This window comes from Geotrypetes seraphini, chromosome 7 (assembly GCF_902459505.1).
Source record: "Geotrypetes seraphini chromosome 7, aGeoSer1.1, whole genome shotgun sequence".
Classification (NCBI taxonomy): Eukaryota; Metazoa; Chordata; class Amphibia; order Gymnophiona; family Dermophiidae; genus Geotrypetes; species Geotrypetes seraphini.
In genome coordinates this window covers 111,508,670-111,535,645 of record NC_047090.1, presented here as the reverse complement: position 1 = coordinate 111,535,645, position 26,976 = coordinate 111,508,670, and the positions used below count along the sequence as shown (strand labels likewise).

Below are 26,976 nucleotides of genomic sequence, written 5' to 3'. Positions count from 1 at the left end.
TGCATGTTCTGATGTCGGTGTGCTGACGTTGCACATATGCGTGATGTCAACACGCCAATGCCAGCGCACTTCCAGGTGTCTCGAGCCAGGGATACAAGATTTAGTGTGCCATGGCTCGAAAAAAGTTTGTGATACAGTGGAGTAGAGAATGGCATAGGGACAAATTTGTCCCCGTCCCCACAGGAACTCAATTTCTCCATTTTGTCACTGTCGCTGTCCCTTAACCGCACAAGCCTCAAACACTTATGATTTTAAAGTGTTTGAGGCTTGTGCATATGAGGATAGAGCTTGCAGGGATGGGGCAGGGACAGGAAAAGAACTTGATGGGAAAATGAGTTCCTCTGGGGACGGGGAAAAATTTGCCCCATATCATTCTCTAATAGGTCTACATATTTCACTGCTACTAGAGGTGCCTAGTTGAGAAGTGTTGTTGAATTCATCTCTTATGAAACTACTAGTTTGAAGAGTCTGGCTGAGATTGAGGTTAGTTTATCGAGTTTGGTCCTTCTTGGAGCCACAATAGTTTTACGTTTAAACTATGTTTATTGCCAGCAAATGCAGCAACATACAGAAGTAGTGATCTAACACATGTCATTATAAACCATCATTGGTACAACATATAGAAAAAGAAAACAAGTTTTTCTTTAACACCGTCTTCCAAAAGTCCCCCTAAACCTATCCCAAGCAAAACAATCTCCCATAAGTGAGTCAACAGTGCTCCCCAAAAAATCCAGAAATAGCTTACCCCAATGTCAACCATTTTAAGAAAGCAGAGTGCAGTCTCATTGTTAATAAAAGTACCATGCAGGCTGTGTATATTAGTCCTTTTAGATTATTGTAGTGACCTTTATGCTGACTTTTTTTCTCATTAGACATTAGGAAGACTTCAAAGGGTTCAAAACCTGGCAACTGATGGGATAGAGTCACCCACTTACTTCAAGGCTTGTTACTTTTTAACCTGTTGAAACATGTATTTCATTCAAATTACTGTAGTGTTGTATGACTTTTTGTGCCTTACAGGGGAAGTGGTTGTATATCTCAAGAGAGGAGCTGTCTAGATACATTCCAGCTTGGGCTCCGAGACTGAGTCGGGCGTTTAGGGGCCCTTGTACTAAGCTACATTAGGTACTAATGTGTACCAAACACAGCTTGAAATAGTGTACTATGGGACAGGCTCACAACTTCCAAATCTGGGCATGCTAAAAAAAAGTTTTTTTTTTTTTTTTTTTTTTGGGGGGGGGGGGGCATTTCTGGGGGCAGAGAATGGGCATTCCTGTACTAACCAGTTAGCACATGGTCTTACCGCTTACAAAATGGGTAGCACGATAAGTGCTCATATGGTAAATATTTTTTTAATAGCCGCACACTAATGATAATATTAGCTCATGGCCATTAATTAAAAAAAATAACCCAACAACCCCCCCCCCCCCCATAAAAGATCATTTTTATGGCTATGGTAAAAATGGCTTTAGCGTGCATAGAAACCTGCATAAGGTCGTGCTAAGGCCACATTTTACTGCAGCTTAGTAATAGTATCTCTCTGTTTGGTATTCCTTATCCTCGGGATTTCAGAAGAGTGGCTACAAAGCAGTGTTCAGTCAATGGATGTGTGCCAGCTCTATAGAATCAATTCCCTCCGGCATTGAAACTTGAGCCAAATTACTTCAGATTTCAGGGAGTTCTTGTGCACACAAATTTGCATGCATAAGAGCATAAGTCAGTGATTCCCAACCCTGTCCTGGAGGAACACCAGGCCAATCGGGTTTTCAGGCTAGCCCTAATGAATATGCATGAGAGAGATTTGCATATGATGGAAGTGATAGGCATGCAGATTTGCTTCGTGCATATTCATTAGGGCTAGCCTGAAAACCCAATTGGCCTGGTGTTCCTCCAGGACAGGGTTGGGAACCACTGGCATAAGTTATAGTACATTTGGCCTTGTTGTTCTCATAATTTAATAATGAGCCGATAGAGTATGTTAATGAGCCTTAATTGGTGAGGAAGGGCTATGGCTCACTGGTTGAACTGCTACTCTGAAACCAGTGGTTGTGAGATCAAATCCTGGTGTTGCTCCTTGTGACTCTGGGCAAGTCACTAAATCCTCTAGTGCCAAGTGTTTTGAATGTAAGCTTTGAAATGCCAAAGCCATAAAAATGTGGGATAAAAGTCTCCCATTCCCTTTCCCTAATTGGCACCAATTAGCAATTATATGTGTAACTGTCCATAGTTGGTACTCTATCCAAGTTTATTCTGTACTTAATATACCGTCTATCAACATGTACATAGATGGTTTACAATATTAAAAGTTCAAGAGATAATAAAAAATAAGAAAAAGGGGGAACAATTCTTTAAAAAAATGTTAAATAGACAAAGATAGACAGAAACAGAAGGATCAGGAGTTAGTAAAGTGTAAAATACATCGAGATAAAATATATTTAAAAAGGGAGATGAGAGGGCAAGGAGAAAACAAAGGTGAGGAGGGATGACTCTTCTTAAAAGTGGTTCTTATTCATTGCTTTGCATTGAGAGTGTAGGCTAGGTATATTGTCCATTCTCATGTTAGAAATGCATCCCTAAATAAGAGAGGGGTGGTTTTTTTTTTTTTTTTTTTTTTTTTTTAAGTTTGGTCTTAAATTTGTCCAGAAATTCTTCCAGTCTGATATCCAATGGGAGAGCATTCCATAGGGTGGGGGCTCTGATGGAGAATATAGTATTGCGAGTAGTGTCGTAAAATAGCTCCCTTATGGATGGAATAGTTAATAAATTCTGACTGTTAAAACGTAAGGGATAAGATATTTGTCTAGAAATGCTCGTAAATGAGTTAAGTTTGATCTTGCAAGTAGGAGTATTTTTATATGTTCTGTGCGATATGGGTAGCCAATGGGCTTCGCAGAGTAAAGGGGTGATGTGATCATATTTCTTTGCCTTTTGTATGAGTTTAATAGCTGTATTTTGAATGAGTTGCGGTCTGCAAATTTTTTTTTTGGTTATGCCATGATATAAAGAATTGCAGTAGTCTATGTGAGTGAATCAAAGTCCGAACAGAAGAAGGATTAAGAAGAGATGTTATAGAACGTATTAATCTGAGTTTGTAGAAACATCGTTTGGTTACTGCACTGATTTTGGTCATGGTAATTAAGGTCTTTATCAAGGATGACCCCCAAGAGTTTGATCTTGGTTTTGATCGTGTGGGGCAAAAATTTATGCATATTGCTCCATTTAGGTTTTCGTTATCGGAGGCCAGAAAAAGAATACCTCTTGATTGTGCACTCAAATTCCAGAGCGTGCTACTTCAAGGGGAGCATGGGAGGAGCTTGGACAGATAGAGGACATGTCGGTAAACATATGAGTTATAGAATGCTACCATTTTCACACCTTTCCGCCTACACTTCAGTGCAAGCATTTATGCAAATGTAAGTGCTCGCTTCTAAAGTTAGGTGCATAAATGTGGACTTTTATGCAAGTATTTTATAACAGTAATTACATGCACAACTTCCATTGTAGAATTCATAGTTAGCGGGCATCATCACATCACCTAACTTTAGGAAATTTTACAGAGAATTACCCTTCTGTTTCTATTGTATTTTGTTTTGATTGTTTGCTGTACTGTCGGGCTCAAAATCAAAAAACGTAGATATCTAAAAAGCATCTTAAATCAGCACTTGGACATCCTAATCACCAGGATGTCCAAGTGCTGATAATCGAAACGCCTTTCTGGATGTCTAGTGAGGTGTCCCAGCCTCTGTGCATCCCAGCCTCTGTGCATCCAGAGTATGAGATGAACATGGTGGAGGTATGTTATGGGCAGGCTTTGGGCATGCCTAAGGGTGGGTAAATTTAGACATCTTGCAGCGATAATCACACGATTTGCAAAACAACCTAGATGGCATTTACACATTTAGAACTAGACCTATTTTAGTAGCATCTAAGTGCCACAAATGTGCCCAAACTGACCAGATGACTACTGCATGCATCAAGGTAATACACCCCCACACTCCTTCAGTGCTCACTGGCCCCTTCCGCTACACAAATGAGAACAAAAAGGTACATACTGTCTCTAAAACAGCAGCATCTGATATAGGGAAGCCTAGTAGAGCTTCACACATGTGTCTTTAAGTAGCTAGTGAACCATAGAGAGGAGGACCCAGGCCCATAAGCCACTCTAACCACTACACTTAATGGTAGAGAGTGTGAGCCCACCCAAACCCTTCTATACTGCTTTATAGGTGCCACCTGAAGCCATATGTGCTACTGGGGTGGTAGATGGTGAGTATAGTAGTTTTTTTGTTTGGGTTTTTTTTGTTGGTGGGGTTAGGAGCCCATAATAAATTATAAGGAGGTTATGGTGAGATATACATCTGGCACCCTTTATGTGAAGTTCACAGCAGTGCTCTCTAAGGTGGTCCATTGCTCTGTTGGGCTGTCTATGTGGCCAGTCTATTACTATGCTGGCCCCTCCCATGTCCAAATGGTCTGCATTTTTGGATGTTTTTTCTGTTTGAAAATGGCGTATAAAGTTAGATGTTCTGGTGACTTAGACATCTAAGTAGACTATTTTCAAAAAAGATATATATTTGGAGATCCAGCAGTTTGCTATTCGAAAATGGCCATTTCTGTTCCTCCAACTTTGAATGTCGAGCTGGAAACATCCAAGTTTTACGTAGACGGTTTTTTTTGAAAATGGCCCCTCCCATGTGTATGGATGGAAAAGAAATTCCTAAATTAAAATTACATTAAATTTCTCACCCATTACCTGCTTATTTCCCATTCTGTAACAAGGTATGCTGTCAGCTTATAAATTAGCATATATTAACTCGTGCTACTGTGGTAAAGGTTACTGTGGTTAACTCGCATGCTAACTACTTAATGCACATTAATAAAAGGGCATCTTGCTCTCTGTGGCAGTGTGGCTTGTGGCTGGCTGCAGAACTTCATACACACACAGGTTGCAAATAAAAAGCCAAAGTAAATTTACACCAAAAAGGCTGTATTCAGCTCTGTTACTTCACAGGCTTAGCCCTTTTAAATAGAGTCAGTCTCTTTCTCTCTAGTTGTCACATAATATAGTTCGTTGATATGCTTCATGGGGCTGGCTCCTGGACAGGCCCAAGCACTGTAGCAACAGATGCCCTCGCGGGTCTCTACTTTAGGAATATTCTGCAAGATTCTCTCCACAGCTCCTGATGGCTGACTTAATTATTTATATTTCTTATCCCAGGGAAACTACTGGGCTCGGGTTACTTCTCTTCCCTGGCACTGTAGCCGTTTCTGTCTGTTTCAGTTGCTGTGAGGTCCTCTCTCAGGACTGCTTCCTAGAGGCTTTTTGACTCGGGCCTCTCACTATTCCTTTGGAGCTTCCATGATCTGCTCTACCTCCAGGGTTTTTAACCACTTCCCTGCCTGAGCCCTGCCCCTCTGACTAGCAGGTATTACTCCGTCTACCTTAAGGTGCTTCGCTCTCATTTTCTGTGAGGGAGTGATCCTTTGGGAACCCAGCCATGCATCACCTACTCCCTCACACATTCAAGTTTCATAAAGCCTGGCAGAAATTTCTCCCAACAGTATTCTGAGCTAATATTTGTCCTTATTTTTGAATTGGCTGTTTCAAAATATTGTGTGTTCTTTAGGCTTTCTTTGTTTTGTTTAATAACAATAAAGGTGATTATAAATCCCATAAATTAAATTTTTATATTTCTTTCTTTTAAGAAATTTGCTTGACCGCCTTTCAGAGAGGCATGACCCATCAGGACGGTTTATAAATAATAAATATAGAATAAAGCAAAATTAAATAACTGACAAGGAAATGGATGAGTTATGTCTAGTCTCCAGCCAGGGCCCCAAGCCCAATAACATCTATCACTATTGATCATTTCCATAGAGCAACGAGACATATGCAGTGTTAGCCCACTGTAAAATCAGGAAATACCTGTTCAAACTCTTTTTAAATTGTGGTAAGAGCTGTTTAGGCAGCTAAGTCTATGGGGTCCTTTTACTAAGGCGTGCTAGTCTATGGACGCGTTAGCGTTTAGCACATGCTAAAATGGCTAGAGTGTCTTAGTAAAAGGAACCCCTACTTATTTTCTCTTATTTCTCTCACTCTCATTGTTCAATGTATATATGAATGCCTTGTGGGAAGGAGAACCACTTACCCAAGTCCACACTTTTTCCTATACAGATGACCTTTATATCCTCTGTTACCAAAGACTCCTTCGCAGACACACTACAACACATATCGAAACTGATTGAGGATCTAAGTGCGTGGTCACAATGGAACTTCCTTAAACTAAACGAGCAGAAGACGAAGGTGCTTTGGTTCGGCGACCACAACTCTCTAAACTCGGTGCCAACACTATCCTTGGGTGTGAAGCTAACAATAAACAAAATGTCTAAATTACTAGGAGTAATCCTGGACTCTGATCTTACCATGAGAGAGCAGATCACCTCGCTGGTCAAAAGATTCTTCAGACTGAGACAACTGAGAACGATAAGATTAGTCTTGAGCCTGACCAGCTTTAGGATAGTAGCTCAGGCAGTCCTATTTCTGCATCTAGACTATTGCAAGTCTCTCTATATTGCAACATCCCAGTGAAAGGTCTTAAAAAGATTGCAGCTACTCCAGAACAGAGCGGCTAGGCTGAACCTTCGCAAGGCCTGATTGGAAAGGGCCAGTCCACTGTTGGCAGAGCTACACTGGCTGCCAGTCAAGAACAGAATCCAATTTAAAGTCTCGTGTATGGTCCACAAGGCTATATATGGGGAAAACTCAACTGGACTAACTTCTGCCATCTAGGTCACACATTCCTTCTAAAACTTGAGAATGGCTCAGCGCAATCAACTGCCACTCCATGCCAAGTCTGGAGGAAATCACTCCTTGAGTCCATCTGCGAGTTCCAAGGCACCAAAGTTTGGAACTGCCTCCCATCAAGTTTAAATCAGATCCCCCTTCCTATCTTTAATTCAGGAAGGCACTAAATATGCATCTATTCTCATTCTAGTTCAGGACTAAAGCTCTATACTGTCCGATTCATGATGTTCTTGCTTTAAAACCTTATTAATCTTATGTAAGCCACAGTGATTCCCAGTAGACAATTGTGGGGTATAAGAAACAATATGGTATGGTATTTTCTAACACAGTATATCCTAATGAATATGCATGAGAGATTTGCATATAATGGAGGTGACAGGCATGCAAATCTGCCCATACATATTCATTAGGGCCATCCTGGAAACCTGACTGGCTGGTGGTCCTCCAGGACAGGGTTGGGAACCACTGCCTAGATCTTCAGGAGATTTCCACTCGCTCTGGACCAATACAGATAGCCTGCTGATCTCTGCCGAAATCCAATTGCAGGACCGAAATCCAATTGCAGGACCAATCTGAGCAAAAATTCAGGAGGGCTCTCATGTGATGGCATGTGCTCACTGGGTATTTGGGCCTTAGGCAGAAGGGAAGAGCCAGACTAGACACCTACCCTGGCAATGATGACAATGGTGTTGAGTAAACAAACTTTACCCAGTTTGCCACCCTTAGCAATATGTTTTGAGCTGGAAATGTTTTTCTGGTCCTTCGGGGTGACTTGTACCCAGGGCTTCATTTGTGGGTGGTTAATAAATCCCAGTAACTAACTAACTTTCCCACAGGTTATTTTTCCTGTTTAATGTCGCCTCCCAACCTACTTTAATCTAGGAGCCACATTCCTTGGCCACGAGCCTCGTATGAGGGTTTCTTCCAAGAATGCTATGATGCCCAGAATTCAGCTAATAAGTGTTACCATTATGTGATAATAAATTCCTTTTTCCTTCTCCAGTAGGGAGTAAATGCTGCCTTTACAGGAGACAAGCTTCAATAAACTCAGGGGAACAGAGGACCTGAGCTAGGAGCTGAACCCAGATTTCTCTGCCTGGCAGACCCCTCTCTCATTACTTCAGAAAAATCCTTCCAGGAGTATAATATTAAAAAAGAAAATAATAAAAACTCCTGTAATAATCATGAATGGGAAGACAGAAAACTATGGGCTCCTTTTACAAAGGTGCATTAGGGCCTTAACGCGTGGAATAGTGCACGCTAAAACGCCGTGCGCTAGCCGCTACCGCCTCCTTTTAAGCAGGTGGTAATTTTTCAATTAGCGTGCGCTAAAAATGCTAGCGCACCTTAGTAAAAGGAGCCCTATATCGCCGTTAGTGTGTAATGAGAGAGAAATTCAGTAACATTGGCAATCCAAGCCGCTCAGTAAGGGCAGCATTCCAGAGACAAGTTCTGATTAGCTCATGCACTTGTTACATCACCAGAACTCTTCTCATACTTTTAAAAAAATTCTAATTCAATAAATAGTTGTGTTTTCCCGTATGAAAAGCTGCTAAATTGGTCCATAGCGCTAAAATAAGAAACGCACACTTTAGACGCACTTTTATAAATGCACTTCATAAATGCATATATTAAGCGTCCTGAAGAAATAGAAAAACTTGTCTGGCTGCTGGTTTCTCATAAAGTCGACAAGAGCCTCATTTTGTTTATTGCCTCGGGGACACGCCATTGCAAACAAAATCATCAGTCTTTGTGTTAACGCCGTATTACATGAAGCTTTATCAACATTTAAACCAGACTTATTTAAATCAAAATCACATAAGTAATCATGAAACAAATGTAGAATATAATTGAACATGTAAGAGCAAAGTATCAAGAATGTGGCAGCTTTACTAGGGCAATAGTACTATCTCAGGTTAGGCAGCCCACGTTTCCCTGTGCTAACAGTCCCTAAGTGAGGGTATCACTTACCACAAGGATTTACCCTGGCTCCTCCTCCCAAAACACGTAGGGCCTTGGGATTTCAACCATTCCATCTGCATCCCCAGAACCTGTTACTGGCCTTTCAGAGAGCTATCACCTGTGCTCCTAGACCAGGGGTAGGCAATTCTGGACCTCGAGAGCAGGAGCCAGGTCAGGTTTTCAAGATATCCACAATAAATATGCATGAGATAGATTGCTTTAAGGAGGCAGTGCATGCAAATCCATCTCATACATATTTATTATGGATATCCTGAAAACCTGACCTGGCTCCAGCTCTCGAGGACCGGAATTGCCTACCCCTGTCCTAGACTCAACCCTGAAAATTGTTTTCAGAATTCATGTTGGTGGGCAAAAGACAGTTTCTTTCCTGATGACTCCAAGGTCAAAATCACAATGAATGACACTGATGCTCTTCTGACCTAACCAGCAAAACATATGATGGTGAAAGAAAGTGGAAACTGAAGACCAGTTGGGCTTCAAATAATTTTTTGGGAGGTCCAGAAAAACTGAGGTATTTTGGGGTTGAAGAGATGGGTTAGGTCAGCTGAGGGCCTGTAAGATTTATTACATTTTATTGAAGGGAGGGAGAGGGGTTCTCTAAAAGGGTTCTTAAGTGAGATTTCTTTTTTTTTTTTTTTTTTTTTTTGAGAGAGAGGAGGAGGAATGGTTATGGGATAGGCCTGAAGGCCCTGCTTTCTGTTCTAGGCTGTGGCTTGGGACCCTGGAGGTTGTTAAAGTGAAGTTTAGTTGATTTGCAGTAATAAGTAGCTCTTATAGGTAATGCTGATACCTAATGAGATTGAAGGGGGGGGGGGAGAGGGGTTCTCTAAAAGGGTTCTTAAGTGAGATTTCTTTCTTTCTTTTTTTTTTTTTTTTTTGAGAGAGGAGGAGGAATGGTTATGGAATAGGCCTGAAGGCCCTGCTTTCTGTTCTAGGTTGTGGCTTGGGACCCTGGAGGTTGTTAAAGTGAAGTTTAGTTGATTTTGCAGTAATAAGTAGCTCTTATAGGTAATGCTGATACCTAATGAGATTACTTGCATTTTATGTTTGATTATTAGGTCATTTGCATGTCAGTGGGGAAATTGGCCCTAGTGTTAAATGTGTGTGTATGTGTAGGCCCTTCTATAAAATATTTTTGCAGGGTCAAGAATTAATGTCCCAATAGTTGGAATGTGAAGCAGCAAGGTCTGTTGTTTGTCAGTATAGGCAAGGTCATTATTTTTTCCCCACATGCAGTTTCATTTGTGGGAGTGAACTGCAAACTCTCAATCTGCTTTTTAGTTTTGGTGATATGAAATGTAAAAATTGAAGAATGTTTATCTTTGGCTCCTGACGTGCTCTTCATTCCCCTGATAAAGAAATTATTCATGTGAGAGAGAGCACTGTTTTTAATGGCCATGGGTGTATGTGTGTGTGTGTGTGTGTGTGTGGGGGGGGGGGGGGTCAATTTCCTTCCCTTCCCTTTTTCCACACTTAGTAGAAAGCTCTGCAGTATTTTAAATAAAGACACATTTCTTGAAGTTATTAGAGATGGAAATGCGTAAACCTGTTTTCTTACTCTTATAGGAGGAGGCTTCAAAACTTTCCCTAGGAATATAAAGTGTGCATAGTGTCTTTTTCTAAATAAGGATGTTCACAATTACAAAAGTGGATGTGTTTATGGAAGTATTTATAAAAATGTGCATCGAACATAGAAGGCCCTGTCTTTTATACATTTCTGTGCTCATTGATATAACTTGATTTCATAGTTTTAATCCTTTAGATGGAGATTTGAGATTGTTGACTTGTACAGAAGGGAACTCTGAAAGTTTTGTGCTCTTAGCAAGAACAGTCTGAAATATCAAACTGTAATATATTTCTATCTTATTGTGACCAATTTCCTCCTTTGGCATGGTTGGAAGATATTTGGGGGGGGGGGGGGGCGGATTTGCAAAAGAAGAAAAAAAAATCAATGCAGCTAATATGAGTTGCTATTTGCTACTGGCCAAACAGAGAAGGATTTAAGAGGTATTGGGGTGTTGGGAGAGTGAAGTAAAACATGCTGTATTGTCTTGTGGGGTGGAGGAGGAAGATGTTGGGCAGGTTGCGGGGCTCCCAAGACCATTCACTTGGGACTCAAGCCTGCCCAGAATTGGGTGTCTGACTATGCCCCTGCATAGGAGGCTATTTTTATAAATTATTTTTGCAAATACAACCAGTATGAATATACGTTTTTCCAAACTGAACAGTTGTGTAATGCCCCGATATTCAGTGCCAGGCCATGTCCAGGCACCATCATTTAATATAGGGGTTTGTGTGGCTGCCTATTCCTTATCTGGTTGGGTTTACTTAGATAAAAGAAGTGAAAAACAACTGTGCTTTAGGCAGTCCAATCTGCCCAGTTAAATTTGTTCAGATGGGAGATTACATCAAGGAGTTGTGATCCTGGATGAGAACATCTGGGTGACCTTGGAAAGCTGTGGGCAAAACCTGAAAGGAGCTTTTATAAGGGCAACAAACCAGTTCGTAAAGAAAGTAAGTGAAATGAAGAGGAAAAGGCTACTTTGGTTCTCCAAAAGTAGTAGCTGAGAAAGTACAGTAAGTTTAAGAGGTTAGCTTTCTTTAACTACAAAAGATCACAGAAAGAGGAAGTCAGGCAAAATATCTGGAAAAGGTAAGAGAGACTGATTAAGTAGTCAGGAAAGCAAACATGCAAAAGGAAGAAAAAAATAGCTAACATGGTAAAACAGGGGGACAAGATATTTAGATATGTTGGTGATAGGAGGACATGCAAAAGTAGCACTGTGAGACTCAAAAGTAAAGGAGGAGAATATGTAGAATAAAGATAAGGCAAACTTCTTAACAAATATTGCTGTTCTGAAAGGCCGGAAGCAGGATCACAAAAGACAAATGCAAATAGAAATGGAGATGTGGTAAATCCTAAACAATTTTCAGAGGCCTGTGTTCTTGAGGAGCTAGCTAGATTATTGGTGGACGAAGTGGTGGGGTTGGATGGCGTACATCTGAGAGTACTGATTGAACTTAGGAAAGTTCTAGCAGTTTTGCTGGTTGATCTTTTCAATGCTTCTTTAGTCAAGAGTGGAAACAGGACTTGAGAAGGGCGAAAGTAGAAATAAGTAAGAGACTGGGAACTACAGGCTGGTAAATTTGATGTCTCTGGTAAATTAAAGGAAACACTTTTTTAAAATAGAGGTTTATGGAATCCAGTGGATTAGAGCAGTGTTTCTCAACTCGGTCCTGGAGTACCCCCTTGCCAGTCAGGTTTTCAGGATATCCACAATGAATGTGCATGAAAGAAATTTGCATATAGTGGAGGCAGTGCATGCAAATGAAGTTAATGCATATTCATTGTGGACATCCTGAAAACCTGACTGACAAGGGGGGTACTTCAGGACCAAGTTGAGAAATACTGGATTAGAGGACTCAAGGCAGCATGGATTCACTAGAGGCAGGTCTTGTCAGACATATCTGATCAATTTCTGTGACTGGGTGGCCGGAGAACTGGACAGAGGGAGAGCACTAGATGTGGTGTATTTAAATTTTAGCAAAGCCTATGACAGTTCTACACAGTTACCTAATAAATAAACGTGTGCCCTCAGTATAGGCCCCAAAATGATGCACTGGGTCAGGAAATGGCTGAGTGGAAGGTGACAGATGGTGGTGATCAATGGAGATTGCTCTGAGGAAAGGGATGCTACCAGTGGTCTTCATCAAAATTTAGTTGTTGAGCCTGTTCTTTTAACATTTTTGTAAGTGATAATGCTGAAGGGCTGGCTGGTAAGATTTGCCTCTTTTTGGATGGTATCAAAATCTACAATAGATGCCCTTGATGGTGTGGATAACATGAGGAAGGACTTAGTGAAGCTTGAGGAATGGTCTGGAATGTGGCAGCTAAGATTTAATGCTAAAAAAATGCAAGGTCATGCATTTGGGCTGCAAAAACCTGTGGTAATGGTACAGTTTAGGAAGTGAAGAACATTGTGCATGGTAGACAACCAGGGCTTGGGCATGATAGTATATTATAATTTTAAGGTGGCCAAATAGGTTGAAAAGTTGGACAGCGAAAGTTAGAAGATGCTTGGGTGCCTAGGAAGAGGAATGGCCAGTAGGAAATAGGAGGTATTGATGCCCCTGTATAATATGCTGGTGAGATCTCATTTAGAATATTGTGTATAATTCTGGAGACTGCACCTTCAAAAAGATATAAACAGGATGGAGTTGGTCCAGAGGAAGACTAGTGAAATGGTTAGCAACCTTCATCATAAGGTGTATGGGAACAGACTTAAAATGTATACTTTGGAGGAAATGAGAAAAACAGCGAAGGCAACCTCTGGCATAAATGTGTACAAGGACTGAAAGGGCATAGGATGAAGGTGAAAGGGAATAGATTCAAAAGTAACCTCTGAAAATATTTTTTCATGGAAAAGGTGGTAGATGCGTGGAATAGTCTCCCAGTAGAGGTGGTGAAGACACTCACTCCCAGTGGAGGCGATGGAGACAAAGTGTATCTGAATTCAAGAAAGCTTGTAACCTAAGTGCATTGGATCTCTAGGAAGGGGAGGGTATAGCAGATGGCATGATTAGGCAGACTAGGTAGGCCATATAGTCTTTTTTTTTATTCGCCTTCATTTGTCCGTTTCCATGAATTCAGGGCAGTATGTTTACATTAGTACTGGAGAAGATGGGGGTGGGTCAGAGGAAAGAAAAGATATGACTTAGATCAGGGGTGGGCAGCCTTGATCATCAAGGGCCACAACCTAGTCAGATATTCAGAATTTCCCCAATGAATATGCATGAGAACTATTTGCTTGGATAGGTGAGATTTTCAACTCTTCATCAGAATAGAAGAGAACTAGCAGAGATCAGGGCAGAAGGACGATGATTCCTTCTGATGCCTTTGATTGCAAAATTAGTTGAACAGGTTATGGCAGAACAACTTGTAGAATTTGTAACTGCTAAACTGTTATTGAACTCAAGGCAAACAGTGTACCGGAAGGGGTACAGCACTGATACAACATTAGTGGAAGTGTTGAATGAGTTGAAGGGGATCCTGGATTCTGGTGATCTGGCATTGGTGGCTTGATTGGATTTGGTGTTCGCTTTTGACGCTAGAAATCCAACATTGTTATTGGTACAGCCACAGCCTTTAGGGATGGGGGTTCAGTGCTGGCTTGGTTCAAGAGTTTTCTGCAAAATCACACAATTGCAGTGGTTTATGAGCAACAGATATCTTTGTTTCAAATCGCTGGGGTATGGTGTACCACAATGGTCTCCATTGTCATCCAATCTGTTTAACATATTTGTTCATTTGCTGGTCAGTTTGATTCAGGAATATGCAGACAATCATTTGCTTATTTGGAAAACCAACATTGACCTATCGTCTTTACAAAATTGGTTCCAATCGTAATTATTTTAGCAAAGCTTTGTATTATTCACCGTTATCATTTACGGCTATTGTAAACATAATGTAAATAAGTCATAAGTCTGTAAATTCAAATATTTTGTGTTCCTGGCTCTTTATTAGTCCATACAGACTGTTTATTCACTGTCTATATCATTTTTGGAATATCCTGTCATCCAGGACACACGATAGGAAAAGGTTAATGGTTGTGTAACCCTTAGTTAACCTATATGTTTATCTGGGCGATTGTTACCCTTGATACATTCTTTTAAATACCTGGGGGTACTGATTAATGAAGTGCTAACTTTATGGGCCCATGTGGACAGTTAGGTGGGGTTATTACCTTGTGGAAGTTACATGCTGTGTGAGGATTGATCAACTACTCATTTTTCTAATCTAATCTTCATTTTATATACCAAATCTACTCCCTAAGGAGCTCGACTCGGTTTACAGTTCATAAAAAAATGAAACATAAGTAAAAACTGTGGGATAAAAGCAGAAATTGGTTAGATTAGATGGATGGAAAAAGTTAGAAAAAAGTATGTTGAATTGCTTAAAATTACTATACGACAGCTAAAATCAAATGAACTATTGTGAAAACAACCAGGTTTTTAAACTTTTTCAAAATTGAAATAATTGATCTACCAGTCTTAGAGAATCTGGAAGTCCATTCCAAATTCTCACCAATTTAAATGTAAAAGATTTGCTAAGCTTCCCAGTGCATTTAATACCTTTCAGAGAAGGAAATGCTAATTTGTGAATTTTAATTCTTGAATAGCAGGATCTAAAGGAATTCCAACTAAGGGGACTCAGAGTCAAATATTCCCTAAAGGAGTTTGAAAACCACACATGCACACTTGAACTGTATCCTATGATGGATTGGAAGCCAGTGGAGTTTTCTCAGCAATGGGGAAACATGGTCGTACGTTCTCTTTCCAAAAATAAGTTTGGCTGCTGTATTCTGTATTAAATGGAGACTATCTAAACTGCCCTGTTTAATACCTAAATAAATATAATTACAATAGTCCAAGTGGGCCAACACAGTGGATTGTACTAGAATAAATAATGTTCTTGATAAAATAGTGCCCTGACTTTCCTCATCATGTGCAAACTAAAGAAACATTTCTTTGCTAATGAATTTATCTGGTCATTAAAAGTGAGAGAGGAATCCAGAATAATACCCAAAACTCTAGAAGTGAAGTCAAGTTGTAATATAATATTTTATTTCAATGCAATATTAGCAGGGAAATTAACTAATCTAGGTCTGATCCAAAGCAGCTTAGTTTTTTTGTTTATTTTTTAAAGCATTCAGCTTCATTTGAATGGAATGCGCCCAACTCTGGAGCTAGAGATACAGCTATCTATGCCTGTAACCAGGTCACTGAAATCATGTTTGACTTCCAATAAAATAAAAATGTCAGCTGCATAGGTAAAAATAGATTCTGCAGGCGAAAGACAGAATTTTTTTTTAAAGATGTCATAGATATTAAATAAAATAGGTTACAAAGGAGAACCTTGTGGCACCCCACATTTGGGTATCCACAAAGATGAGACCTGGCCCTCTAAGCATACCTCGTAAGAACATCGCAAAAGAAATTTACTAAACCAATCTAGAACCACATGGGTTAGTCCTATGTCAGCCAACATATGCATCAAATGCGGCAGACAAGTCAAATGGTAATAGTACTGCAAATTTATTCTGTAACGGCAAATTTTGAATTTTTGCAATTAAAGATATCAAAAGAGTTTCTGTACTAAAATTAGGTCTAAATCCATGTTGAAATGGTAATAGAATAGAAAACTTCTCTAGATAGTTAGAAAGTTGTTTGGAAATAATTGATTCCAACATTTATATCGGTAGAGGTATATTTTCAATAGGACTCAGCTGGATTATGCAAATGCAGGGCTCCTTTTACGAAGGTGCGCTAGCGTTTTTAATGCACACACCGGAGTAGCGCGCACTAGCTGAAAAACTACCGCCTGCTCAAGAGGAGGCGGTAGCGGCTAGTGTGTGCTATTCCGCACGTTAAGGCCCTAATGCGCCTTCGTAAAAGGAGCCCGCGGTGTTGGCAGAGCTTATGAGCATAAATGTCCACAAGTTGCAGACTAAGCAAAAACGCAGCGGAGTGAGTTGATAACGAGCATGTCGCTGCGCTTTAAATTGTGCATCATTGGTTGCTATTGTAATATAGGATATGTTTTAAGATTTTGGTCATGACTTATTTATGAGTTAATATACACCAGACAACCTATAATGCTGAGTGACCTTATTACACCATGTGTGCCAAAACAGGCTCTGTGGTCAAGCTCAGACTTACTACTCCAAGTTCTAGAGGTCCAGGATATACAATTGGAGCGTTTTTAAAAATTTAGCCCCCGTGTAGTGGAATGCTCTCGGGGGAACTTCATGAAGAACAATCTCTTTCGTGTTTTAAGAATTGTCTGAAAGTTCATTTTTTTTCAATCAGGCCTTTGGGGGTTCCTCTGTCTGAGGGTCAAAACATGGGGAAGAGGACAATGCGGTTGACAGACTGAACTTTTTTGTTGTTGTTTGTTTTAACTTTCATCTTGTTTTTTATGTTCTGGATTATGACTGGGGGAATGGTTCTTTTAATGGGCTTTCCTATCGTAAAATGGAGTTCTATTTCTTGGGTTTTAATGAGTAATTTTTCATTGTAAACTGCTGGGTTTATCTAGGCAGTTAAGCGGTATATTAAGAATAATGAAACTGTAAGCTAAACTGGTCAAGGATGGAGCAGCTAGATCAGGGGTAAGGAACTCCGGTCCTCGAGAGCTGTATTCCAGTTGGGTTTTCAGGATTTTCCCAATGAATATGCATGAGATCTATTTACATGCACTGTTTTCAATGCATATTCATTGGGGAAATCCTGAAAACCCGACTGGAACACGGCTCTCGAGGACCAGAGTTCCTACCCCTGAGCTAGATTCTTTACAAGCGTGTTATTAGTAAGATTACTGCTAAATGTCAAATAACTACAGAAATATACAACACTACAATATCCCTATTTTTCTAACATTTATATGGACTTTGTACAAGATTTTCAGACCCACATCTCTGTAAACAGATTAGATGGCCATACGCTAGAATAAACCTTGCTGGCAATCTATCAACCCTGATTCTGGCTAAATTGCTGTCATTAAGCAATCACTAATGAGAACGCACTTTAATGGTGCTTGTGGGTGTACCTCCCGCACAACATGAAGCTGTCTCAAGGTACAGAGAGCCGTAGTGATATCGCTTATGCCATTTTTGGGGGAATGAAAAGCCAGTTAATGTAATTTAACTAAAACGGTTCTGCAGTGGACAGTGTGTATGGAGGGAGTTAAATATGAGCCTTTTAATAGAAATGGGTTGCAAATAGAAAGGTCTGCAGTAAAAGTTCTACACAACACTAACCAAAACTATATATATATATATATATATATATATATATATATACAGTATATATATATATATTTTTTTTTTTTTTTTTTTTGGTAATGCAGCAATTTTGTTCAATAAGAGAGAACCCCCTATATATACACAGGTTTTTTGAATTGGTATCTTTCTAAGTATTTTGGGTCTTTTTTGACCTTGGGTTCTTTGACTTTGCCATGCCTATGCTAAGCTTGTATATAAAAACATAAGAATTGCCGCTGCTGGGTCAGACCAGTGGTCCAACGTGCCCAGCAGTCCGCTCACGCGGCAGCCTTTAGGTCAAAGACCAGTGCCCTAACATTCTGGTTCAGCAGGAACTTGTCTAACTTTGTCTTGAATCCTTGGAGGGTGTTTTCCCCTATGACAGACTCCAGAAGAGCGTTCCAATTTTCTACTACTCTCTGGGTGAAGAAGAACTTCCTTACGTTTGTATGGAATCTATCCCCTTTTAACTTTAGAGAGTGCCCTCTTGTTCTCCCTACCTTAGAGAGGGTGAACAACCTGTCTTGCCATTCTAAGCTGCCATCCTATGTTTTTGTCATACAATGCTCATCATGCTATGTCACACCATACCATGTTTGTCATGTTATATATATATATATTTTTTTTTTTTTAACATGCTTTGCTATGTAAGTAAACTTGTAACCCGTTCTGAGCTCTCTTGACAGGATATAAAACTAAATGAATGAATGAATGAATAAAATGAGAAACATAGAAACATGATGGCCCATCTAGAAACACATAAATCATGTGAAACACACAGAGCTGTTTAAAAGATACTTATGTATTTCCTGGGAGTATGGCGGACGTAAACTACCAAGCACGCAACTTAAAGGCTTTTTTCTGTGAAAATTACCATGAGGTAAGAAAAAGCCTCAGATCCCCTCCTCCACCAAACCAACTATTAATGTTGTAAACAAGGGGAGGCTAAGCGGGATAAACTTAAACCACTGGTGGAAAAAAACCTCCTCGTGTAATACTTAACTAAGAAAAAGCCTTGTGCAATGCAAAGGGGTTTCCAATTTGCCAACAACTCACCAGGAAAATAAATACCTATTGGCAACTAGTGCTCAAATGGTCATAATGGAGCGATACTCATTTAAATAGAAAAAGGCACACCACACATCGACGATGGCCAGCGTTTCGCTTCTAATAAGCTGCCTCAGGATGTACAGTGGTATAAACCTAAAAAATATAATGAAAATGCTTAAATTACGTGGAGAGGCATAATCGAAAAGGACGTCTAAGTACGTTTACGTCTATCTTGCCAAGTCGTCCAAAGTAAAAAAACAGCTTAAGACACATTTTCGAAAAATACGGTCAACTTTTTTTTGTTTCGAAAATCGTCTAATTATATGTCCTGCTGATCTGATTGTCCAAGTCGCTAAATCGTCCATCTTTATACCACATTTCCGTCCAACTTTCTGTCCAAGTTCAAAACACCTAGAAGAAGCCCTGTTGAACATGGGAAGGGTTTACAAAGTGATAGACTGCACACCCAGACATGGCACCTAAATAGTGGGGTACCTTACAGGGCACGGCTTTAAATTTCATAAAAAGGGTACCATGTCTTCTCCTCCCTACAGCTCCCTTATAGGTTACGGTGAGCCCTCCAAACCATCTCCATAATCCCCTAGACCCACTTATCTACCACCCCAATAGCCCTTATGGCTGCAGGAGCCACTTATATGCCAGTAAAAAAGGGTTTTGGGGGTGTATAGGGGAGTGCACATGTTTAAGTATCAATGCAGTGATTACAGAGGCTTATGGGCATGGGTCCTCCTCTCTATGGGTCGTTTTTGAGAAATATTCGTCCAAGTGCCAACTTAGGCCGGTTTTTGGACGTATTTCTCTTTCGATTATGAGCCCCATAGCTTTTATGGAAAATCTTTTTCTCCTTCTCCAACAAAAGCAAGCCCCAACATACTTTCATTAGAGCTCCGGGTTAGAACATAGCGGCTCTTCAAACATGGGAAATGAAGGACGCCCACCTATTTAACTTCTAAACTCCAGATCCTCAGCTGTGATTGGGTACAGCTGTGCATGATGCAAATTCAGAATTTGATCCTGGAATTCAAAGTAAAAACTTCAAATTACAACAGATGATGCCATTCTATTCTGGAATTTAACCCCCCAGGTTCTTCAGTTTTCAAAGTAAAGATCCAAAACAATTCTCTCCGCAAGAGTAACCGCTGTCTGTTCAAATAACTCGCAGGAATATGATCCACTATGCAACACCTTAGATCTTGGAAAGTGTGGTTATACTCCAAACAGTGGGCAACAATGGGAGCTTGAATTTTGATGGTATTCAAGCAGCTTTTGTGTTCAGTGATCCTTACTTTTAAGGACCGTGATGTTTGGCCCACATATATCTTCGGACAGGGGCATATTATTAAATATACCACAAAATCTGTTAAACAAGTAATGTTGAACCGAATGGGAAATATCCTGCCTGTGACTGGATGTAAAAAACTTTCAGATAGTTCCATGGTACTAGCACATATTTGACAAGTATGACATTTAAGGTGACTACCTGAAGACTGATGATGTTGTCTACGGGTAAAACAGTCAGAAGGGCTCAACAACTCTTGAAATTTTTTTTTTTCTCGCGTAAGCCATGATTTATGTGTTTGCTGTGCTGTAAAAGTTTTGCGAGTGTGATCTATTCTAGTGCATACATATGAAGGGAATTATTTTATAAAAATAAAGTAAAATTCTGGAATCTCTCGTAGCACACCTGGAATCTCTTCGGGGTGCCTCACTGCTCCGTGGCACATAGTTTGAGAGACACTGGTCTAGATGTAGGCAGTTACACCAGTTATAGGGCTAGTGTGATCGTGCCATTAATATAAGCACTTTTTTGGTCACTTGTGCTAGTATTCTATAAGGGAAAGTAAATGGTTACTTTTCCTTACAGAATAGGCCTGAAATAAACACATGCTTATCTTCTTAGCCTAGGGACCCTCTCAGAAAGCAGTTCTATAGTAGGCTGCCTTCAGTTAGGTGCCTTGAGGCCCTGTGGTAAAGAGCTTTTTTCATAATGGAATCTAAGTGCTTTTCATGCTTATCTCTAGTTTCCAAGTTTATTACAGGAATTGCTATCTCACTTATCAAACAAAATGGGTCTAAGCGGCTATCATTCTGAGTTTTAGGGAGGGGTGTGTGAGTATTGGACAAGACAGTGTGGGTGCTTGGGAGAATTACAAATGTAAATAGTAAAGAAAGGAACAGGTAACGTGTAAGGGCAGGCTCTACATCTTAATTGCCAGGGGCCCTGGGATGAAATAAGGGAATTGGCTATATCAGAAAGAAAGGAGAAATGCCTCGAGTTCTGAGTTTAAATTTGACAAAAGTCGGAGAGAGGAAGGGAGCTGATTTCCCACAATTCAGGACCTTGAACTGAAAAGATGGTACCATGAGTGGTGTTGAGAATTGTTTCATGGAAAGAAGGAATGATAAGAAGATTCTGATGTTGTGATCTTAATGTGCTTCGTGGACAGTAGGGGGCAAGAAATCTGCTGAGGTTAAGATGGAGACTCACAAGAATGTGCCTTTAAATATGAAAAGAGGATTTTATAGATGATGCGGTGGGAAACAGGAAGCCATTGAGCTGCTTTGAGTAGAGGAGTTATGTGAACGTATTTGCGGTGTCCAGTGATTAATTTTTAATAGTGGCGTTATGTAGAGAATAACACGGTGACAGAATTTGTCACCTTCCCCATCCCTGCGGATAACTGTGGGAATCCAACCCTATATCATTATTTTAAGGAAAGAGGGAAGAATCAGAGTATGAAATGGGCACAACCACTGACCCTCAAGCCTTGCATTGAAGAATGCTGGTGTAGAAGAACTGAGGTTGAGATACGCTAAAGAATGACAAAGGATGGTTTCCCCTGGTTATCTGCAGGAATGGGGATTGTGACAAATTCTGTCAACATGCCATTCTCTATGATCTGGAGTCATTTGCAATCTTTGAATTTGATTCCTCTGTAGAGGGAGTTACAATAATCAATATGACTGATAGCTAAGGAGTGAATGAGTACATTAAAGGCTGTGGGTTGTAGAAGGGAATGTATTGAGTGAATGAGTCATAGTTTGTAAAATGATCGCTGAAAGAATGTAGAGATCTGGGCTGTAAAGGATAGTGACGAGTCCAGAGTGACCCCTAAGACTTTGGTAGAGGTGCAAGGCTACTGGGGTGCATGAAAGTATGATGGGGGATATTGGAGAAGTAATTGGATCTCTCTCCTTCCACTAAAAGTGACACAAGGTCCCCGTGAAGATGCCAAACACACAAAAACAGTGGGGGGGGGGGGGTCTGTGAGATGTTTCTGTCTGGGATCTTTTATTGGTGGATGATAAGACACAACTCAACGTTGCTAGCGGTTCAGTCCTAAACAGTACCTTCTTCAAGAGTCTATAAATTAAACAAAACATTTTACATTAAAAAAAATACATTTGCATAAAATCAAAATAGGACTGTACACAAATAATAAAATGAGAACCATTTAAAATCTAAACACCAAACTAAAAATAGTGCAGCACAATGCAGCTATAATAATCTCTTTGATATAATTACCTTACTTTCCTTGATTTTGCTGTCCCACCTGTGAAAAACCATATAAGAAAACCATCAGCTTTCCCACTTTAGATTTTACACTTTTCTACAAGTGTTTTCTTCTAACTCTTCCTGCAGCTGTGTGTGCATGCCACCGTATGCACTGTAGGTACATCTCTATATCATTTGAAGATAGGGTGATGATGTTTACTGATGTTTTTACTGGATAATGCATTAATTTGTAATGTTTGTTACTTTTATGTAGGTATTAAACTGGTACCCGCTTAGTTGATAAGCAGGATTGAGATTTTTTTAAATAAATAGGTACAGCACATATATTTAAATGTGATGTAACTGACCTGTGTAATTTCAAGTTTGTTTCCACATGTTCTGAATTGACATTCCCGATTTTTGAACTAGTTCATAATTTTTCCATAATTTCGCAATAAGAAATAGCTTTTGAAGTCTGATAAAACTGGTGATGGGCTGTCTGTGGGTTTGCCACTAGCACTGTTTTAGAAAGAGTTCTATAAAGCCTGTAGGCGAGCCCATGTATGCCAGGTCAATGCCAGGTACAAATGGGCATGCCTAAGTGAGCCATGCAATGCATGCAACTGATGGTAGTTGAGCACATGTGTCCCACCCATGCTGCTCCCTTGCACATGCATACTATAGTAGTTAGGTGCACCGTTGTAGCTTGGCATCTAGGGTGTTTATGCGGGTAAGTTCCAAAACTGTCAGTTAACCCTACATTTACAAATGCAAAGAGCTCACAAGTGCAAGCTCACAGTTAAAGACTGGCCTGTTTGTGCAGGGTTGGGGAATGTTGCTGCTGTTATTGGCATCTTACTTTCAACATTTGACTCTTGGAGTACCTTGCATGAAATGCTTAACGGGCTTTCTGTTTTGCCCCAATTAGATTTATTTTGCTTGCTGCGCTTGGTAATTGATGTTCTTGTTTGCTGGATTCTCTTTCTATTCACTTGGCTTTGTTGCTGTATGTAGCTCTTCCTTGCTCTTGGGACTGTGTTTCTGCCATTTTCTCTTTTACAAGGATTGGAGACATCTGGTGATGGCGCTTGTTGCTTTGTGAGAGAATATACTTTGACTGCAGGATGAAACGGAGTCCATTGCTGAAAAGTGTACTGAATGAAGGCACTGAGATATGGTTGTACATTGCTAGAATGGCAAAGGAGGTGTGAGGAGACATTGTCCTCAAGGGTAAAGACAGAAGAAGGAAATGAATTGCCCTGTCAAAATGGCTGCAGTGTAGCCTACAGCCCTATCGCAGCCTGCCACTGCAGACACTGGAGCTGAAGAGCCTGAAGGAAAGAGAACCCAATAAGAAAGATAATTGAGTAGAGGAAAAAAGTCACAGAATGAGCAGAATCATTCTGAGTTTGAAGTAAAAGGAAAGAAACCCAGACTGTTTGTTTTCCTTCTATAAAATAACAGGCTGGTGCCTTCATGCCCAAATCAAATTGGGAGCGATACTTAGCTCTCTCTCAACGTTTTGTCCTGTTGGAATCTTTCAGATAAATTTTGTGTAGTATTTGCTACTTGAGAAACCGATTCTAAATGAAAGAAGCAAATGAATGACACTGGGATCACTCATCTTGTTCCATTTCAAGACTTAAACAGTCTTTCCACTATATGAATGGAACATTGTGTGATTTATAAAGTATCATGGGACATTTAAGATGTCATCTACTAGGGATTTTTTTCCCCATTCTGTGTCTATAGTAATATTTATTATTATTATTATTATTATTAAGAGTCTACGCTGATCACCTCAGTCTATGACACGACTGTGCGTAGGCTCCAATTCTGAGGCCTTTTTTTCCTGAACAGTAAAGAAACTGTATAATGTTGTCTGAACGTTAGATGCACTTCTCCGATTGAGTGGAGTTTAGCATATTGCATTATATTTATTATTAAGAGATGCCAGAGGTTGTGGTAAGTGCAGATAGCGTAGCTGGTTTTAAGAAGGTTTGGCCAATTTCCTGGAGGTAAAGTCCCTAGTCTTGTTATTGAGAGACATTGGAGGAAGCCACTGCTTGCCCTGGATCGGTAGCATGGAATATTGCTATTCCTTGGGTTTTGGCCAGGTACTAGTGACCTGGATTGGCCACTGTGAGAACGGGCTATTGGGTTAGATGGACCATTGGTCTGATCCAGTAAGGCTATTCTTATGATTCCCCTTACCTTCGTGGCGCTTCCCCCTTCCCCCACCCGCCCGCCCGACTGACCGACAACAGGCCCAGTCCGACAAACCTCCCTCCCCTGTGGCCGCGAGTCTAAATTACCTTCTTACAGCAGCCGGAGCATTGTAGTTGCATATGGCTGCCGTAAAGGTCATCTCTGATGCAACTTCCTGGTGGTCCTCGAGGAGATGGTTGGGAACCACTGGGTTAGAGGATCACAATCTCTGGGGTTCAATCGCAGCCACTCAGTCCTTCACTTAACTGCTTTTCAAAGAATCAAGTTGACTCGGGGAACCTCCTACCCCTTCCACTATTCTCTTCTATCCACTCGGTGATTTCCTGGTTGCAGAACCAGGATATGACGTCAGAAGGGAGCAGAGGCCGGCATGAGCAGCAAATGGAAGATTCTGCTCGCACCAGCAAACAACAAGAGGCACACAGGGGCAGGGGACGAACAGTGTGGCGGGGAAGAGTAGGAGGGGATGCACGGTAAAATGATGCTGGGCACTATGGCTCTGAGCGCCAACCTCCCTCGCTATGCCACTATCTGTGATCACCCACAGCACTGGCTGATACAGACCGGTTAATTTAGCAGATAAAGTTAGGGCAGTTATTTTTTTGGTTTTAACTGTTTGTCTTAGTGGACTGACTATCATCACTAACTGGTTAAGTTGTTACTCTGCCTCCAGACCCCCCTTGACGTAACTGGTTAAGGAATGGCCAGTTAACAGCTGACATTTAGTGGCACTACCTGGTTAAGTGCTATTGAATATCTGTGGCTGTCTAGCTCACTAGAGTTTTCCAAATCCTTCTGAATAACTGGCCCCCAGTTTGTAGAATTGCCCTTCCCATGTTTAAACTGCAAAGACAGTGTTTCTGAACAATTTTTTTTCTTCATTCACTTTGTAGACCTCCTTTCTGTGTTTTTTGACTCGCCCTTTTTCATTTTTCTGTGCTTCTCTCTAGAGCTCCTACCTTTCACGCACAGATGTATGCACACACACCTCATTGCTTCCTGTTCCACTCCACCACATCCAATCACCCACATCACCATCTGCTGCTCTTTCAACCAAATGCCTTCCATTGGACAAGAACCTGGAATGTTTGAGTGTAGGGTCATCTGTCCCCTTCAGTCAGTGCACAATTACTCTAGAATATAGTGTGTGGGTGTGTGTGTGGTGGGGGGTGGGTGTAGGGGGAGGGGTTGTATGACAGACTTCTGAAGAAGTTTAACTGAATCCCCAGCATCTTTCCATACAGTTAACATATATTAAAAACATTACCTCCATATTATCTGCATTGCAGATAACTACACCTACTATAGCACCATTAATTGCATCGTATCTGCTGTATTAATAGTTAATGCACAGAAACTAATTGCATATTAGCTGTAGGGTGCAGTCTCTGCTTATGTGATAACTCATTCTGCATTAACTGTAAATGTAGAAATTAATGCACATGTGTAAAGGTGTAATTTTATAATGGTCTGTCTAGGTTAAGAGGGCAAGAAGGTGCGTGGTTTTGACCTACTTTGCAAAGATACATAGGGGGGAATTCATCAAGCAGCATTAGGACCTTAACGCACTTCAAATAAATGAGTTCATACTAAATGATAAAAGCCCATTGTATAACATGCCTACTCTCTGCCCATCTCACAAGCCCTCTGCCAAAAATTCTGAATAAACAATGTGCATTTTAAAATACAATTACAGCCAAACTGCTACAAAATGTTTTAATCCATTTATGCACTGGCCTGTTACTGTGCACTAACCATGCATTAAAGGCTTAACGGGCTTTAGTAAAATAGCCTCATGTACCTTTATAAAATATTAGAGGCACAGTTACAGAAATCAGACTTGGATTAAAACATGGACATTTACATGCACAAACCGTGACTCTACCTGTGTTTTGCCCAAAGCATGCCTACACTAGGATCGTGTAAACACACGACTTCTCGCTGCATGTAAATCCTTGGGGAATTTTTATAAAAGCTCACTTATGTGCATAAAAAGGCTTTTACATGCCCAAAATATGTTACAAATTCATCCCTATTTGCTAAGGTGTCCATGTTAACTGCTAGTGCAGTGTTCTTCAACCTTTTGACACCTTACTGCCTGCAAAATAGGTAGTGATAGGGGCTCATGCATTAATGGAAAAATCTGTGTGTGGCTATTAATGCTGGAAATAGAAAAATTGGTCATTTTACCTACATGGAAAAAAATGACCTTAGTGCATGCGAATGACATGTGTAAGCACCTGTTGAGACCACTTTTTATCATAGCCTAGTAAAAGGGTGCATTTATGAAGGATATATATAGTTTTATTTTATATTGGTGTGCATGATTTCATAAATTTAGTGGCCTATTAAACTAAAGAGTATTAAGCCTTAAAGCGCAGTTGACATAAGAACATAAGATTTGCCGCTGCTGGGTCAGACCAGCAGTCCATCGTGCCCAGCAGTCCGCTCACTCGGTGGCCCTTAGGTCAAAGACCAGTGCCCTATTTGAGTCTAGCCTTACCTGTGTATGTTCTGTTCCAGCAGGAACTTATCCAAACTTTCCTTGAATCCCTGAAGAGTGCTTTCCC

The 26,976-nt window shown here is 40.4% G+C and overlaps 1 protein-coding gene across 7 annotated transcripts in view; it reads left to right on the top strand.

The window, feature by feature from the left end:
* Positions 1 to 26,976, top strand: part of DPF3 (double PHD fingers 3) — a 419,567-nt gene that overhangs the window by 36,139 nt on the left and 356,452 nt on the right. The gene's annotated exons all lie outside the window — the stretch shown is intronic.